The following is a 14,779-nucleotide window of genomic DNA, read 5'->3' as shown; positions in this document are numbered from 1 at the left end:
CCGACCACACAAGAAGAAGGATAACTCGGGAGTACAATTTTTGTTAGCGGGGTAGGTTGCGTTCGCGCTCCAACCCTTTCTTAACTTACATAAGCGGTGAACTGAAAGAAGCGGCGTTAAAGTAAGAGTATGTTGACGGAACATGTATGTAACATACATGTTATGTAGGCGTAGTAGATACATGTATCTACGCATACTTGAATATGTAAGAAGCCCAGACATCTCTCAAACGCCGTATTCCTCAACAAATCATCGTGTCGTGTCGCGTGCCAACTGCCACCGCCGGCCCGGCGCGGTTCACGGTACACTACAAACACAGCTGCGCGCCATAAAACTAGCGCCGCGAGCGCCGGAAATGCGGTCCCCCGGTCCCGAATCACCCACACACGCGCTCATACGGAAACACACACAACACACAGCACGCCACATTATACCAATCCATGAAACCAAACGATTCTATCACAACCTGCATAGACAATTTCCGCAAGCATGCTTAGGGTCTTCCTGCCCAAGTCGTTCCGAATGTGCTGCAAGTACCTTTTGGTAGAGCAATGAGAAATTCTATAGGGTGCTACGGAGCCTAATGTCAAGACTAAATAACTTATTGGTGGGAACATGGGCCTCACCGGGATGCCCAAGTTACTCATGCTGCAGATTTGCTTTACGTCATACGTGACTTGCCGAGCTGTCGGTTCATGCTTTAAAGACTTAGACCTAGTGTGCCTGCTGCCTAGCGTCTTTGTCCCATTTTGGCAGAGACCCGGGACACGCTTCATGCTTTAGCTTTCGCCACTCTAAAAGCTAACAGTGACTATGACGGTTACTGAATGACTAGCGTCAACATTGAAACCATCTTGTTCACTCGGGACGTGGAAATGACTATGGTATTTGGGGTTCATGTGAGTAGAACTGCTGTGACGTCATCTTTTGTGTTACAGATACGGGTGGTGAAGCTGGATCCATATTGTTGGCAACGACCATACCATGCTGAAAATACCAGTTCCCGTCCGATCACTGAAGTCAAGCAGCATCGGGCCCGGTTAGTACTTGGATGGGTGACCGCCTGGGAACACCGGGTGTCGTTGTCATTTTCGCTTCATCAGTCGGGGCCCATGTATTGTATGTATTCATGTATGAATTGAATTGACATCAAAAGCCTTCCACATATGGCGTGGCGATTACGGCTTTTCGTGACAATTGATGTGATTGTTTGATGACTGATAAGATGTGATGATTGTTTAGGACAACTTAACAGCAACGCCGACAACCGTCAACAGTCAACACGTAAACCATTACATTTGCTCAGGGCATGGCAATGCCGTTAGCAGATGTTTATGAACATAAGTAGGCATACCTTTTTATACACAATGTGGGTACTGGGGTCTAGGAGCAACGATAAATGGTAGTAACAAATGGTACTATTTGCGACACTGCTATGTGCTTCTGTATATAAGGCACTGGCAGTGTTGGTGCCGAACTGTCGCCGATACACAACACACTTCCATTTCCACTTTGTGATCTCAATTCCCCATATATCTGCATTTAATAAGGGTTGGAGCGCGAACGCAACCTACCCCGCTAACAAAAATTGTACTCCCGAGTTATCCACATTTGGGATAATCGCAGGGGTCAACCCAACCGAAGTGCAATGGAAGGGCCTCGCCCTGGGGGAACCGCCTTCATGATCACGGTATCCCCTGAGCCAGGTAAGTATGAGTTCCGCCGGCGATTTTTCCGTATATATCCCATAGTGACTAAGGAGTACGTTCTTCCAACTAGAAGTTCATAGGATAGCCTAAAGCTGACACAAAACGTTAAGGGCGCATGCTGCTTTACAAAAATTTGATGGTTCTGAACCCCTTGTCAGCATTGTTCACCTAAAGATTCAGAAAAACGTTACAGCACATTTTCTAAAAACTCAGCATAGAATTTGGTGCAGTACAAAACTGCCCTCTATGAGCTGTATATTAAGTTATAGTTCAGAGAGTAATCTATGGACCGATAGACCAATGACCTGCTGGTCTATCATGGTCAATCATTACCTACTACAATACAAGTCTACCAGTGCAGTTCATAAATCATTAAACTACCCAGAATATTACTAATGTTAACTTATTTGCAGATATTTAAGTCAAGACGTAACATGAACATGACTCAAGTACCTAATGACTCCCATAGCATAGAGTGACATAGCGAGCTCTAGCGGGCTACACCACCGCCATCTATAAGCCGTTGGTAGTAGGTATATCGATAACAGTGGGCTAGCGGGCTACACCACCGCCAGCTATCGGAGGTTGGAGAAGTTCGCCGACTCTCCAGTTATCATATTTCATGAGTGACTGAGAATGCTGAAACTTCTCATTTGAGATCAACTGAGACGAGCCTCGTAAGATCGCAATATGGCGGAGAGCAGGGCATAGGGCACTGAGCAGGACACGAGGTATGCACTGCACAGGTCAGGGTTCAGAGCTGGGAACAGTTGACAGTTCAGGGAACAGGGAAGGGCGCGAGGCATGACACAGGGCAGGGTATAGGGGGCATAGTTCGGAGAGCAGGGCAGAGAACAGGGCACATGACAGATAGCACGTGCACGGAACAGGATATGACATATTCCAGGGCGAGGCAAAGACCCGGGACACGCTTCATGTTTTAGCTGTCGCCACTCTAAAAGCTAACAGTGACTACGACGGAATGAATAGCGTCAACATTATAGTGACCACTCAGGACGTGGAAATGACCATGGTATTTGGTGTTCATGTGGGTAGAAGTGCTGTGACGTCATCTTTTGTGTTACAGATATGGGTGGTGAAGCTGGATCTATGTTGTTGGCAACGACCATGCCATGCTGAAAATGCCAGTTCCCGTCCGATCACTGAAGTCAAGCAGCATCGGGCCCGGTTAGTACTTGGATGGGTGACCGCCTGGGAACACCGGGTGTCGTTGTCATTTTCGCTTTGGCAGTGAGGGCTGTGACGATCGTCTATATTTTCCACTGAATGCTTTTTTCGTTATGGCCTTTGCGGAGCAGTCTGGAAACATCTTCATAGTTGTTTGGATTCAACACCTTGATACTTCGCAAGATTCTTCTCCGTAGTGAAAGACTCTTGGCACTGAAGTCATCGCCAAAGAGTCAAAGACGTTAACCCACCATTGTTTCGCATTGCGGAGATCGCGTTGTCGTCAAACGGCAGTGATGTGACCTGCCCTGAAAGTGCAGTTTCTGTCTTGAGATTTGACCTGAGTCAGGTCCAACTGTGTTGTAACGCTTTCCAGCTTTCTTGTGCAGTCGCTTTGATATGGTCACTGAAGCAATAAGACAAAACAGCGTCAACAGTCAACACGTAAACCATTACATTTGCTCAGGGCATGGCAATTGCGTTTTGATACATCAGGCATGACATACATATGAGTGATCATGAAGGCGGTTCCCCCAGGGCGAGGCCCTTCCATTGCACTTCGGTTGGGTTGACCCCTGCGATTATCCCAAATGTGGATAACTCGGGAGTACACTTTTTGTTAGCAGGGTAGGTTGCGTTCGCGCAGAGGTGCACAAACCTTCCTACTTGCCTACAATGTAGGAGACAGGAAAGAGCCGAAGAGGGTAGCCGCGAGACAGATTTCAGTTTGTGTTTTCTGTACAAAAATGACTATAAAAACAGCTAACTGGTAGCAATTGGTCGGTACAATCAGCTGTCAACGGGATTTGGTCATTACATTTCTTAACGTGTCTTCAAAAACAGTTCCTACAAATCTCCTCCATGAGACACCCACGAGACAGTTCCCATTGGATTAACATTGTGTCTCATGAGACACCGTGTAGGTAAAATGTAGGAAGAAAAACTGCGAAAGTGGTGGGCATGTTTCGAAAAACGGCGCACAAATTCTTTGGGCGCCTATCAGTTAAAACAAAACTCCTGTTCGAAAATGGGTTCTGTTAAGTTTCGTCAGCTGGTTTCCATAGCAACCGCCATTCGCGGGACAAGCTGAAGCCATTTGCTAGCGCGTTGCGTGGTAACCAGCTATCGGTGTCAGTTGAATTTGAAAGATAATTGTAACAGTGAACAGCTCGCTTCAGTTGCTTGTACTGTGCTGTGGATGTGTGTCTTGTGCAGTGTAAGGAGTGTAAGCAAAGTGAAAGGACTTCACATTATATTTTGTGATGGTGTGGTAATATAAGGTTGTGAGCTCCAAGTGCAGTTAAGGAATTGCCAAAGAAATGAAAACTCTGCATGGGCCGGAAATCTGCAGCCTGCACTTCTAAACTCTTCATAAGAGGTTCGTGGCAGGGGGCATTTTGGGGAGCGATTATGTGGAGGTGCTGGTAAGTAGGTAGGTACCCAACCTAATTGGCTTTGTGAGAACTGGAACTGGGTATCCATGCTAAGAACTGAAAACTGGGTACCCATGCTAAAAATCGTGTGTCCTTATGTCACATATTCCTGTAGATATTAGATAAGCCAATTGATTCATTTATCTGCAGTTATATTGGAAAAAATAGTGTGGCAAGCAATTGAAGTGGCTTTCAGAAACAACTACAAAGGTGTGAAGGATGATTAACTTAATTGTAAAATTGCTTTACCTATCCTATCTGATCACTTCAACTTTTTTAAAGTTTCCATTCATTTTGATGATAAAGGACAACATTGAAAGATGCTAGCATGCAGGTAACTACCTATCTAGCTTTATCTAGCTTTAATGTAAGCTGGCAAAAGCAATTACATCAGACGAGGACATGAAGACATTACAATCAGATTTAAACATTCTTTTCAATTGGAGCAGAAAATGGCAGATGGAATTTAACGTAGAGAAATGCAAAGTTCTTAGCGTTGGGGTAAATGAAAATGATCGATATTATTTAAACGGCAGTCAACTGCAAAATGTTTTTGAAGAAAGAGATTTAGGTGTTTTGATCACAAATGATCTAAAATTCAGTCATCAATGTCAAGAAGCGCGTAAAAAGTCTCTGAAAATGTTGGGAGTAATATATAGAAACGTTAATTATAAAAGTAAAGACGTTATGAAAAAACTTTATTGTTCTCTTGTTCGTCCACATTTAGAGTATTGTGCACAGGCATGGTACTCGCCCTTTAAAAAAGACGCCAAGTCTCTAGAGCGTGTGCAGAGGAAGGCCACTAGGATGGTGCATGGTTTTCGCGGGATGACTTACAGAGAAAGGCTTGTCTCGTTAAATATGTTTTCACTCCATTACCGGAGAGTGAGAGGTGATTTGATTGAATTGTTCAAAATTTATAGAGGTATTGATAAGCTAGATTTTAAGAGCTTATTCACGATAAGTTCGAACTCTACAAGAGGACATGGATGTAAATTGGTAAAGAAATTTTCAAAAACGCGTTTAAGGCAATCCTTTTTTACTAACCGCGTCATTGATATGTGGAATAGCTTACCTCCTTGGGTTATTGATAGTTCCTCCCTTAACAAATTCAAACATAACGTGGATTTGTATTTTACGGAGCGTGGTGCGGTCTTTGACACCATTGAAGACGTAGACAACTCTGATAGGTTTCGTTGTTAGGATAAACTCATTGCATTCATTGTTATGTAAATCTTGTTCAGTGTGCATGAATGTGTACATCACTGTGTATTTCATCCTTGTAACCTTGTTGGGCTCCTGTAGCCTGTTGTTACATTGTAATATATGTTATGTTATGTTATGTTAATGTAAATAAGTAATAATTTCCTTCAAAAGAATATTGGCTCCTCTTACTGGAGTTTTAGTAATTGAAGGCATCTCACTTCATTTTGAACATTACCTAGGTATAACTTCTCTAAGCTGCATGACAAATTTTCAATTTCCTTGTTGTAACACCAATACCACAAACATTCATCTGCGCACAAGGCTCACAACATCAAATTATTCATGTTTTATAGACAGGTACCTATATAGCAAAAAGGCAACAGAGATATGTGATTATTTTCAGCATATGCTTTGTGTTCAGTTGTGTATATAATAATTTTGTGGGTGGAAAATGTGTCATGAATTGTCTACCTACAGGTCTGTGTAGAATTGTGAATGATATGATTATAGAAAAGGGTAAATGGTCAGTTAAGTAGTCAACATGTTTACTCAATATCAAGATATGATGGCATGGAGTTTGCTCATGAGTTTGCTCAAAGGCCTTTCAGTTTGTGTGGGAAGCAGCAATTTGAAGCACAAGCTTATAAAACTGATCTGTAATGGGGTTTGTGAAGTTCTCCATAAATTTCACACAGAGCAATGTACCAGTACCTAATGCATTGCATTATTTTAAAATGAGGGAGACCATACTAAGTTGTCAGGTAGGCTCTGACATTGATTTCAAGATAAGACATGTAGGTGCTTTTTGCTTATAACACGTCCTCATTCTCTGACTAAAGGAGTGGCAATACAATCTGAGTTGTTTATTTTCCTCTTGCCTTGCCATTTTTGACATACCTAATCCTTGCCCCCAGGGCCTATTTTAACATGTTAACTGGGGTGGCAAAACCCACCCCAGTGGTGCGGTTTTCCACCCCAGTCGTCTTGCTTTGCCACCCCAGTGCAAAACAGCCCAAAAGTCTGCCCACAGATATTGGCTGCCGACAATCACGGAGGCGACACATTCTTGGGGCGAACTCAGCTTGACAGGGGGAAAAGGGCTCACTGAGGCGCCACCACCACCAATGGGATGCCCTCTCACTACTGGGGGCGCCCTGCCGCAACTGTGGCGCCCTACTTTTTTATAAATTTAGCTTGAATGTTTGAATGGACGGATTGACAGAGCCGGAGCCCACGCTAAGCAGAGCTTGTTGCGTAGACCCCGACCCCTACCGTCTGATCGCGCAATTCCGGGTAACGGAATAATTTAGATGCCTAAGTTTAACGTGCCCTTCAAAGCCGGACACAACCTGTCCCACTCAACTGACTTCAACTGGCTGCGGCTGCTCCCACCAACCGCAGACCATCCCCGTCAGGAGTCTCAAATATCGAGCACCGGAGCGACTCGAACCCGGGCTCTCATTACCGGGAGTCCGGTGCTCTACCAACTGAGCTATGGGACTCTCTAATTCGATTGGGACACACTACCGGCAATGGGGCGCCCTACCAGCACTTGGGCGCCTACCACGACTGAAGAGCCCTATCAACATTCGGGCGCCCAGACACGATTGGGGCGCCACACCACTACTGGGGCGCCAACTGCACCTTTGGGAGCCCTATCAGTATCGGCCGCAAAATTAAATTTGTCATGTGGCTATGAGACAGGCCGTGTGATCAACAATGGATTTTCAAACGCACGTGCACGCATTGCTTCTGACGAGGGTATTTCCAAGAGAAAAATCTGGCGGGCGGCGGTTTAACCCGCGCCCCACTGGGGGTCCTGGATTTCCACGCCCTGCTGGGGGGGGGGGGCGGGGATTTGAACACCCCCCTTCTAAGTCGGCTCCTGGGCCAAGTAGCGACACGCGGTAAGCGGCATCCGAAAGGACGTAAAAAACCATGACGAAAATACCCACTTGTTATTTTTTTAGGTCAGGTCAAAGGTCAGGTCACCAAAGGTCATCAAAGGTCAAATTTTGTTATTTCAACATTTTTCGAAACTGCCGACGGACAACTCGGGAACCAATAGAGCTACAGCGCCGCGGAAAAGCGCAATCGATAGCTCTTTTACAGGGCTTTCTGAATAATGTTCTCAGGTTTGACCTCAGGTCAACGGTTTAGCCTCCAGAGTGCAAAAACTTCGTTTTCTTCAATAACTTTTGACTCAAGAGAGACACGACAGTATTTTTGCCAGCATGGTGTTCCTCTCGTCTAGACGCGTCGAATGAACTATAATTTGACCTTGAAAGGTCAACTTGAAAATTTGACTACAGGTCAAGGTAATGACCTGACCGGAAAAGGTCGTGCTGCATATCAGTCGATCCGCAACGTCGAGCCGAACACATCTAAGGCGTTTTCATCGCTCTAGCTTGCCTCTATCAGAAGTTATTAGCGAAAAACTGTTAGATACCATTCGTGACCTGATATGACCTCGGGGGCATAACGAGGGGTCACGGGTGCCATTTTCTGGTTCAGCGTGTCATGTTAACTCGTAATTTAGTGTTTGAAAATGTTTAGAATGGCGTTCGTCTAAAAGAGGCGCTTTTCAATTTTCTCCCATTGACTTATACCTAATGGAGAGGTCGAAAAATTGACCTGACCTTAGGTCATCGATATCGAAATTTCAAGATAAAGTGACCTCGAGTGACGCCGGCTGCTTGGTATGGGAAGGTGTTTATCATGGACGGATCGGGGGGGGGGGGGGATTTGAGGGCCATCGGCATAAGCAGTAAAAGTTCTCTGACGAAAGGGGGTTGCACCATGCACAGCCGACTTTTGGCTTAATTCTTTCCATGCATCGCCCGAAAGGGCTATGTTAGAAAAAAAAAACTATGCCAACAAAGGCCTCCAGACACTTTCCCGAAACGTTAGTCCTTACGTACTACCGTCACAAAGAAAACATTCTGAGACTCGATTGCGACGCCCCCCCCCCCCCATCGAAATGCTGCGCACAGCAGTATTTCGGTGGGGGGGGGGGCGCCAACACAAGAGACAGGGGCGCCACCACTGCCTGGCCACCCCAGTCCAATTGTCTTAAAATAGGCCCTGGCCCAGGCTATATGTAGGCATGATGAAGGTCAATCAGATGGCATATTTCAAATATCACAGTCATAATTTCAGTTGAATTTGCCTAACTTTATTTAAAAATATAAGATTAGACATTGCATAGCTATAACAGGATATTTGAGCCACCACTGGCATAGAAATTAATAGATTACAAAACATTACTCAGCAAAACATTTATCAGTCATTGAGAGTGGAGGAAACACATCTATGTAGACTTGACAACAAATTATACCATTCATGTTGGCATAAGTAATAATTCAAATGGATACTTAGTGCATTTTTCTAAAGATTTTAAGCACTACATGAGATCCATCCAAAGGCACAGACCCAGAACAAAGGCTGTGTTATGAACAAGGACAATGCACCTTTTTGGTATTTTAACATGCTGCTATATTCCGACATCCTAAGAAAAATAATATGGCCATCTGCCCTGCTTCATTTGATACGTATCGATGAGAAATTGGATGTTGCGGGAATGCAGCTAGCTTTCCGGCAGTTGTCTCCAGCAGCGACAAAATGGCCGCTTACTTTCTGTCAAACATTTGCTTTCATATGGCTAAGTACATTAATTTCACTCAGTCTAACTTTGTCTAGCAAATCTCCAGTTTTACTTCGGAAAAACCGGCAGCGTGTTCCACATTGGTGTCCCCGCCAGGCGAGGCATTTCTGTCGGCCGTCGATGTCCTTCGGTCATATAACCCCTAATAAAACTAGCGCGTCGAACGATCGGCAGCATGGATGGTCTCACACCATCCATGGCAGGGACCGACCTCACAGATCCGCGCAGAAAACAGCAATATCGGATTTATCTGCCTCTAAACTGTAATGTATGAATGTGTCGTGAAATTTTACATGACAGCTGAGGTTTGCTAAATAAAAAAATTATACCAGGATCTGTATTAGCGAAGAGATTAGCGATGCACGTGAAATGTGTATACATTGCACTATATATGTAGTCAGCGATGGATTATAAAAGGATGCTTCTTAAAGCCTACAGTCAAAACGTTTTCTGAAAATTTGTGGTCCTTCTCAATATGATAGGTATTCCATCGCAATTTAATGGGCTTCGTTCCATTAGCAAATATTGCAAAATCGTCCTCAAATGTTTTCTTACCTAAATGAAGTAATGTTGATCCAGGAAAAAAACTTGTTATACACTCCTTAAAGTTTCAGATTCCTAAACAGAAACACTGATGTGCACCGCACACTGCAGCGTTAGGTCACTTCACCTTCAGCCCGCCAAGTAGTAACTGCCCCACTAAACGGGAGAGGGACGCTATGGGACGGCAGATGGACGCCCGTCTGGTCCATGTGGAACTGAACCCTCATTGGATGAGAGGAATTAATTGGGCGTCCCTATGGTTTTATGAGGGTAGTTCTTGACTTTCCAAGTTTTTCCAGACACAGTCAACAACTAGACCGCCTCACTCTAGTCTATTTATACACCACCAGTATGCATTTCAGGTGAAGGTGTACCAAGCCCTGCCTCGCACTTTGCCCAAAGCAGTGCATAACCGTATGTCTGTCGGCTTCTTAAAAAATGACGATATATCTGCGGATAGCTTCAGAAAGAAACACACTTCAGGAATAGCGTTTACGTCCTGTAAATATGAATAACTGTAATGTAATATAACCAGCTTTACTTGAAAGCATAGATATGCTTGGATGTATGTACATAAAGATGATCGGTGAGACAAACCGGAGCCATAGGAGACCGTGTAGGAGACAGGCTGGGCTTTTTGTGCACCTCTGCCGGTTCGCGCTCCAACCCATTCTTAGCTTACATGAACTGAAATGCTGAAAATACCAGTTCCCGTCCGATCACTGAAGTCAAGCAGTGATCGGAACTGAAAGAAGCGTTAGTGAAGCAAGAGTACCTATGTTGACGGAACATGTATGTAACATACATGTTATGTAGATACATGATCTATGCATACCTGTATGCGTAGATACCTACATGTATCTACGCATACTTGATGTAAGAAGCCCAGACATCTCTCAAACGCCGTATTCCTCAACAAGTCATCGTGTCGTGTCGCGTGCCAACTGCCACCGCCGGGCCGGCGCGGTTCACGGTACGCCACAAACACAGCTGCGCGCCATAAAACTAGCGCCGCGAGCGCAGGAAATCACCTATCCGTGCTTCTATCCTCAGGATACTGAAATCCTTCTCCTCCACGCCACAACCCCCCTCCGGGCTGGACAGGCAACTTTATCTCATGCGGGCTGCTCCCTTGGAGCGGCACCGCTGCTCCCGAGGGAGCGCGGCACCCCGTAGCCGGGTGCAGTGAGTGCCTTGGGGCTGGGTGGCCTGTCCTATGGACGGGCTCAGCCCCGGCGACTCACTAGGGTGCCTGCCCAGACCAATGTCTCCCCCTTTATCCTATCATCCTCCCGGGGCCGGCTCTGAAATGGTCTTGCCAGACCGAAAGGGCCTAACCCAACAAAACAAAAACAAACAAGTCCTGCTGCCTAGCGTCTTTGTCCCATTTTGGCAGAGACCCGGGACACGCTTCAGCTTTCGCCACTCTAAAAGCTAACAGTGACTACGACGGTTACTGAATGACTACCGTCAACATTGAAACCATCTTATTCACTCGGGACGTGGAAATGACTATGGTATTTGGGGTTCATGTGAGTAGAAGTGCTGTGACGTCATCTTTTGTGTTACAGATATGGGTGGTGAAGCTGAATCCATGTCGTTGGCAACGACCATACCATGCTGAAAATACCAGTTCCCGTCCGATCACTGAAGTCAAGCAGCATCGGGCCCGGTTAGTACTTGGATGGGTGACCGCCTGGGAACACCGGGTGTCGTTGTCGTTTTCGCTTCATCAATCGGGGCCTGATTGTACATATGTATGCATGTATGAATTGACATCAAAAGCCTTCCACATAAGGCGTGGCGATTACGGCTTTTCGTGATAAGATGTGATGATTGTTTAGGAACGCCGTCAACAGTCAACACTTAACCATTACATTTGCTCAGGGTCAGGGCATGGCAATGGCGTTACCAGATGTTTATGAACATGACGTAAGTAGGCATACCTTTTTATACACAATGTGGGTACTGGGGTATACCCTGGAGTCTAGGAGCAACGATAAATGGAAGTAACAAATGGTACTATTTGCGACACTGCTATGTGCTCCTGTATATAAAGGCACTGGCATTGTTGGTCCCGAACTGTCGCTGATACACAACGCACTTGCATTTCAACTTTGTAATCGCACTTCCTCATTTATCTTCAATTAAAAAGGGTTGGAGCGCGAACGCAACCTACCCCGCTAACAAAAATTGTACTCCCGAGTTATCCACATTTGGGATAATCGCAGGGGTCAACCCAACCGAAGTGCAATGGAAGGGCCTCGCCCTGGGGGAACCGCCTTCATGATCACGGTATCCCCTGAGCCAGGTAAGTATGAGTTACACCGGCGACTTTTCCGTATATATCCCATAGTGACTAAGGAGTACGTTCTTCCAACTAGAAGTTCATGGGATAGCCTAAAGCTGACACAAAACGTTAAGGGCGCATGCTGCTTTACAAAAATTTGATGTTCCTGAACCCCTTGTCAGCATTGTTCACCTTAACCCGCGCCGTGCTGGGGGGGGGGCGTTTTTACGCCCCCCCCCCCCTCAGGTTTTTCGCGAATATCTCAAAAACGGCGGCGCGCAGCGCCGCCGTTTTTGGTACACGTGTTCCTACATCATTTCCGCACATGTTGTGAAAATTTCAGACCTAGGCCGTTCAAGGTCAGGTCACCAGGTCACGTCAAGTGACCTTACCTCAGAAAAAGTTCAAAGGCTCGCTATAGCTACACCGACTGAACGATCACTTTGAAACTTTCAGCGATTGATATGAGTAACAGTATGTATAAAATGTATATCTCGGATTTTTGATATCTGTGACCTAAGGTCAGGTCAATTTTGCGACCTCTCCATTATAAGTCAATGGGAGAAAATTGAAATGCGCCTCTTTTGGACGAATATCGTTCAAAACGCTCTCAAACATCGGTTCATAGGTAAACATGACACACTGAATAGGAAAAATGCACCTGTGACCCCTCTGTGTGCCCCTGAGGTCATCTCAGGTCATGAACGGTCGCCAGCAGTTTTTTGGCTATAACTTTTGATAGAGACGTGCTAGAGCGGTGAAAACACGTCAGATGTGTTCAGCTCGACGATACGGATCGACTGATATGCAACATGACCCTTTTCGGTCAGGTCATGACCTTGACCTGAGGTCAAATTTTCAAAATGACCTTTCAAGGTCAACGAATAGTTCATTCGACGCGTCTCGACGAGAGGAACACGATGCTGGCAAAAGTAATGTCATGGCGCTTATGAGTCAAAAGTTATTGACGAAAAAACGTTTTTCGTAAAAACGGCTATTTTTGGAGTTTTTGCCCTCTGGAGGCTAAACCGTTGACCTGAGGTCAAATCTGAGAACATTACTCAGAAAGGTCTGTTAAAGGGCTATCGAATGCGCTTTTCTGCGGCGCTGTAGCTCTATCGGTTCCCGAGATAGCCGTTGGCAGTTTCCAAAATGTTGAAATAGTCAACATTTTACCTTTGGTGACCTCTGGTGACCTGACCTTTGACCTGACCCAAAAAATGACCGAAGTGTTTTCGTCTTTATTTTTGACGCTCTTTCGATTGCCGCTTACCGCGTGTCGCTACGTGGCCCAGGAGCCGAGTTAGACGGGGGGGCGTGAAAACGCCCCCCCCCCCAGCACTCGGCGGAAAGTTCAGGCCACCAGCACGGCGCGGGTTAAGATTCAGAAAAACGTTACGGCACATTTTCTAAAAACGCAGCATAGAATTTGGTGCAGTACAAAACTGCCCTCTATGAGCTGTATATTAAGTTATAGTTCAGAGAGTAATCTATGGACCGATAGATCAATGACCTGCTGGTCTATCATGGTCAATCATTACCTACTACAATACAAGCCTACCAGTGCAGTTCATAAATCATTAAACTACCCAGAATGTTACAAATGTTAACTTATTTGAAGATATTTAAGTCAAGACGTAACATGAACATGACTCAAGTACCTAATGACTCCCATAGCATAGAGTGACATCAGCGAGCTCTAGCGGGCTACACCACCGCCATCTATAAGCCGTTGGTAGTAGGTATATCGATAACAGTGGGCTAGCGGGCTACACCACCGCCACCTATCGGATGTTGGAGAAGTTCGCCGACTCTCCAGTTATCATATTTCATGAGTGGCTGAGAATGCTGAAACTTCTCATTTGAGATCAATTGAGACGAGCCTCGTAAGATCGCAATATGGCGGAGAGCAGGGCATAGGGCACTGAGCAGGACACAATGTATGAACTGGACAGGTCAGGGTTCAGAGTTGGGTATATTTGACATTTCAGGGAACAGGGAAGGACGCGAGGCATGACACAGGGCAGGGTATAGGGGGCATAGTTCGGAGAGCAGGGCAGAGAACAGGGCACATGACAGATAGCACGTGCATGCACGGAACAGGATATGACATATTCCAGGGCGAGGCAGTGACCCGGGACACGCTTCATGTTTTAGCTGTCGCCACTCTTAAAGCTAACAGTGACTATGACGGTTACTGAATGAATAACGTCAACATTATAGTGACGTGACCATCTTATTCACTCAGAACGTGGACATGACTATGGTATTTGGGGTTCATGCGAGTAAAAGTGCTGTGACGTCATCTTTTGTGTAACAGATATGGGTGGTGAAGCTGGGCCCCACTTACTGGCAACGACCATACCATGCTGAAAATACCAGTTCCCGTCCGATCACTGAAGTCAAGCAGCATCGGGCCCGGTTAGTACTTGGATGGGTGACCGCCTGGGAACACCGGGTGTAGTTGTCATTTTCGATGTATCAGTGGGGGCTGTGATGATCGTCTACAGTTTTCACTGAATGCTTTTTTCGGTATGGCCTTCGCGGAGCAGTCTGGAAACATCTTCATAGTTGTTTGGACTCAACATCTTCATGCTTCGCAAGCTTCTCCGTAGTGAAAGACTCTTGGCACTAAAGTCATCACTCATCGCCAAAGAGTCAAAGACGTTAACGCCCCATTGTTTCACATTGCGGAGATCGCGTTGTCGTCAAACGGCAGTGATGCGACCTGCCCTGAAAGTGCAGT

The 14,779-nt window shown here is 45.7% G+C and overlaps 7 non-coding genes across 7 annotated transcripts; 5 read left to right on the top strand and 2 right to left on the bottom strand.

Annotated features, from left to right (window-relative positions):
* Window positions 1-969: 969 nt before the first annotated feature.
* On the top strand, window positions 970-1,088 carry LOC122388574. Its single transcript, XR_006257834.1, has one exon. It is a non-coding gene; the product is annotated as a 5S ribosomal RNA (ribosomal RNA).
* Window positions 1,089-1,547: 459 nt separating this feature from the next.
* LOC122388564 lies at window positions 1,548-1,714 on the bottom strand. Its single transcript, XR_006257827.1, has one exon. It is a non-coding gene; the product is annotated as a U1 spliceosomal RNA (small nuclear RNA).
* A 1,113-nt stretch (window positions 1,715-2,827) lies between these two features.
* LOC122388555 lies at window positions 2,828-2,946 on the top strand. The gene has a single exon (XR_006257819.1). It is a non-coding gene; the product is annotated as a 5S ribosomal RNA (ribosomal RNA).
* A 437-nt stretch (window positions 2,947-3,383) lies between these two features.
* LOC122388568 lies at window positions 3,384-3,550 on the top strand. Its single transcript, XR_006257830.1, has one exon. It is a non-coding gene; the product is annotated as a U1 spliceosomal RNA (small nuclear RNA).
* A 7,795-nt stretch (window positions 3,551-11,345) lies between these two features.
* Window positions 11,346-11,464, top strand: LOC122388553. The gene has a single exon (XR_006257817.1). It is a non-coding gene; the product is annotated as a 5S ribosomal RNA (ribosomal RNA).
* Window positions 11,465-11,895: 431 nt separating this feature from the next.
* On the bottom strand, window positions 11,896-12,062 carry LOC122388562. The gene has a single exon (XR_006257825.1). It is a non-coding gene; the product is annotated as a U1 spliceosomal RNA (small nuclear RNA).
* A 2,322-nt stretch (window positions 12,063-14,384) lies between these two features.
* Window positions 14,385-14,503, top strand: LOC122388556. The gene has a single exon (XR_006257820.1). It is a non-coding gene; the product is annotated as a 5S ribosomal RNA (ribosomal RNA).
* Window positions 14,504-14,779: the final 276 nt, after the last annotated feature.

Source organism: Amphibalanus amphitrite, unplaced genomic scaffold (assembly GCF_019059575.1).
Source record: "Amphibalanus amphitrite isolate SeventyFive unplaced genomic scaffold, NRLGWU_Aamphi_draft 000326F_arrow, whole genome shotgun sequence".
NCBI lineage: Eukaryota > Metazoa > Arthropoda > Thecostraca > Balanomorpha > Balanidae > Amphibalanus > Amphibalanus amphitrite.
The sequence above is the reverse complement of the archived record's forward strand: the minus strand, read 5'-3'. Positions and strand labels throughout refer to the sequence as shown.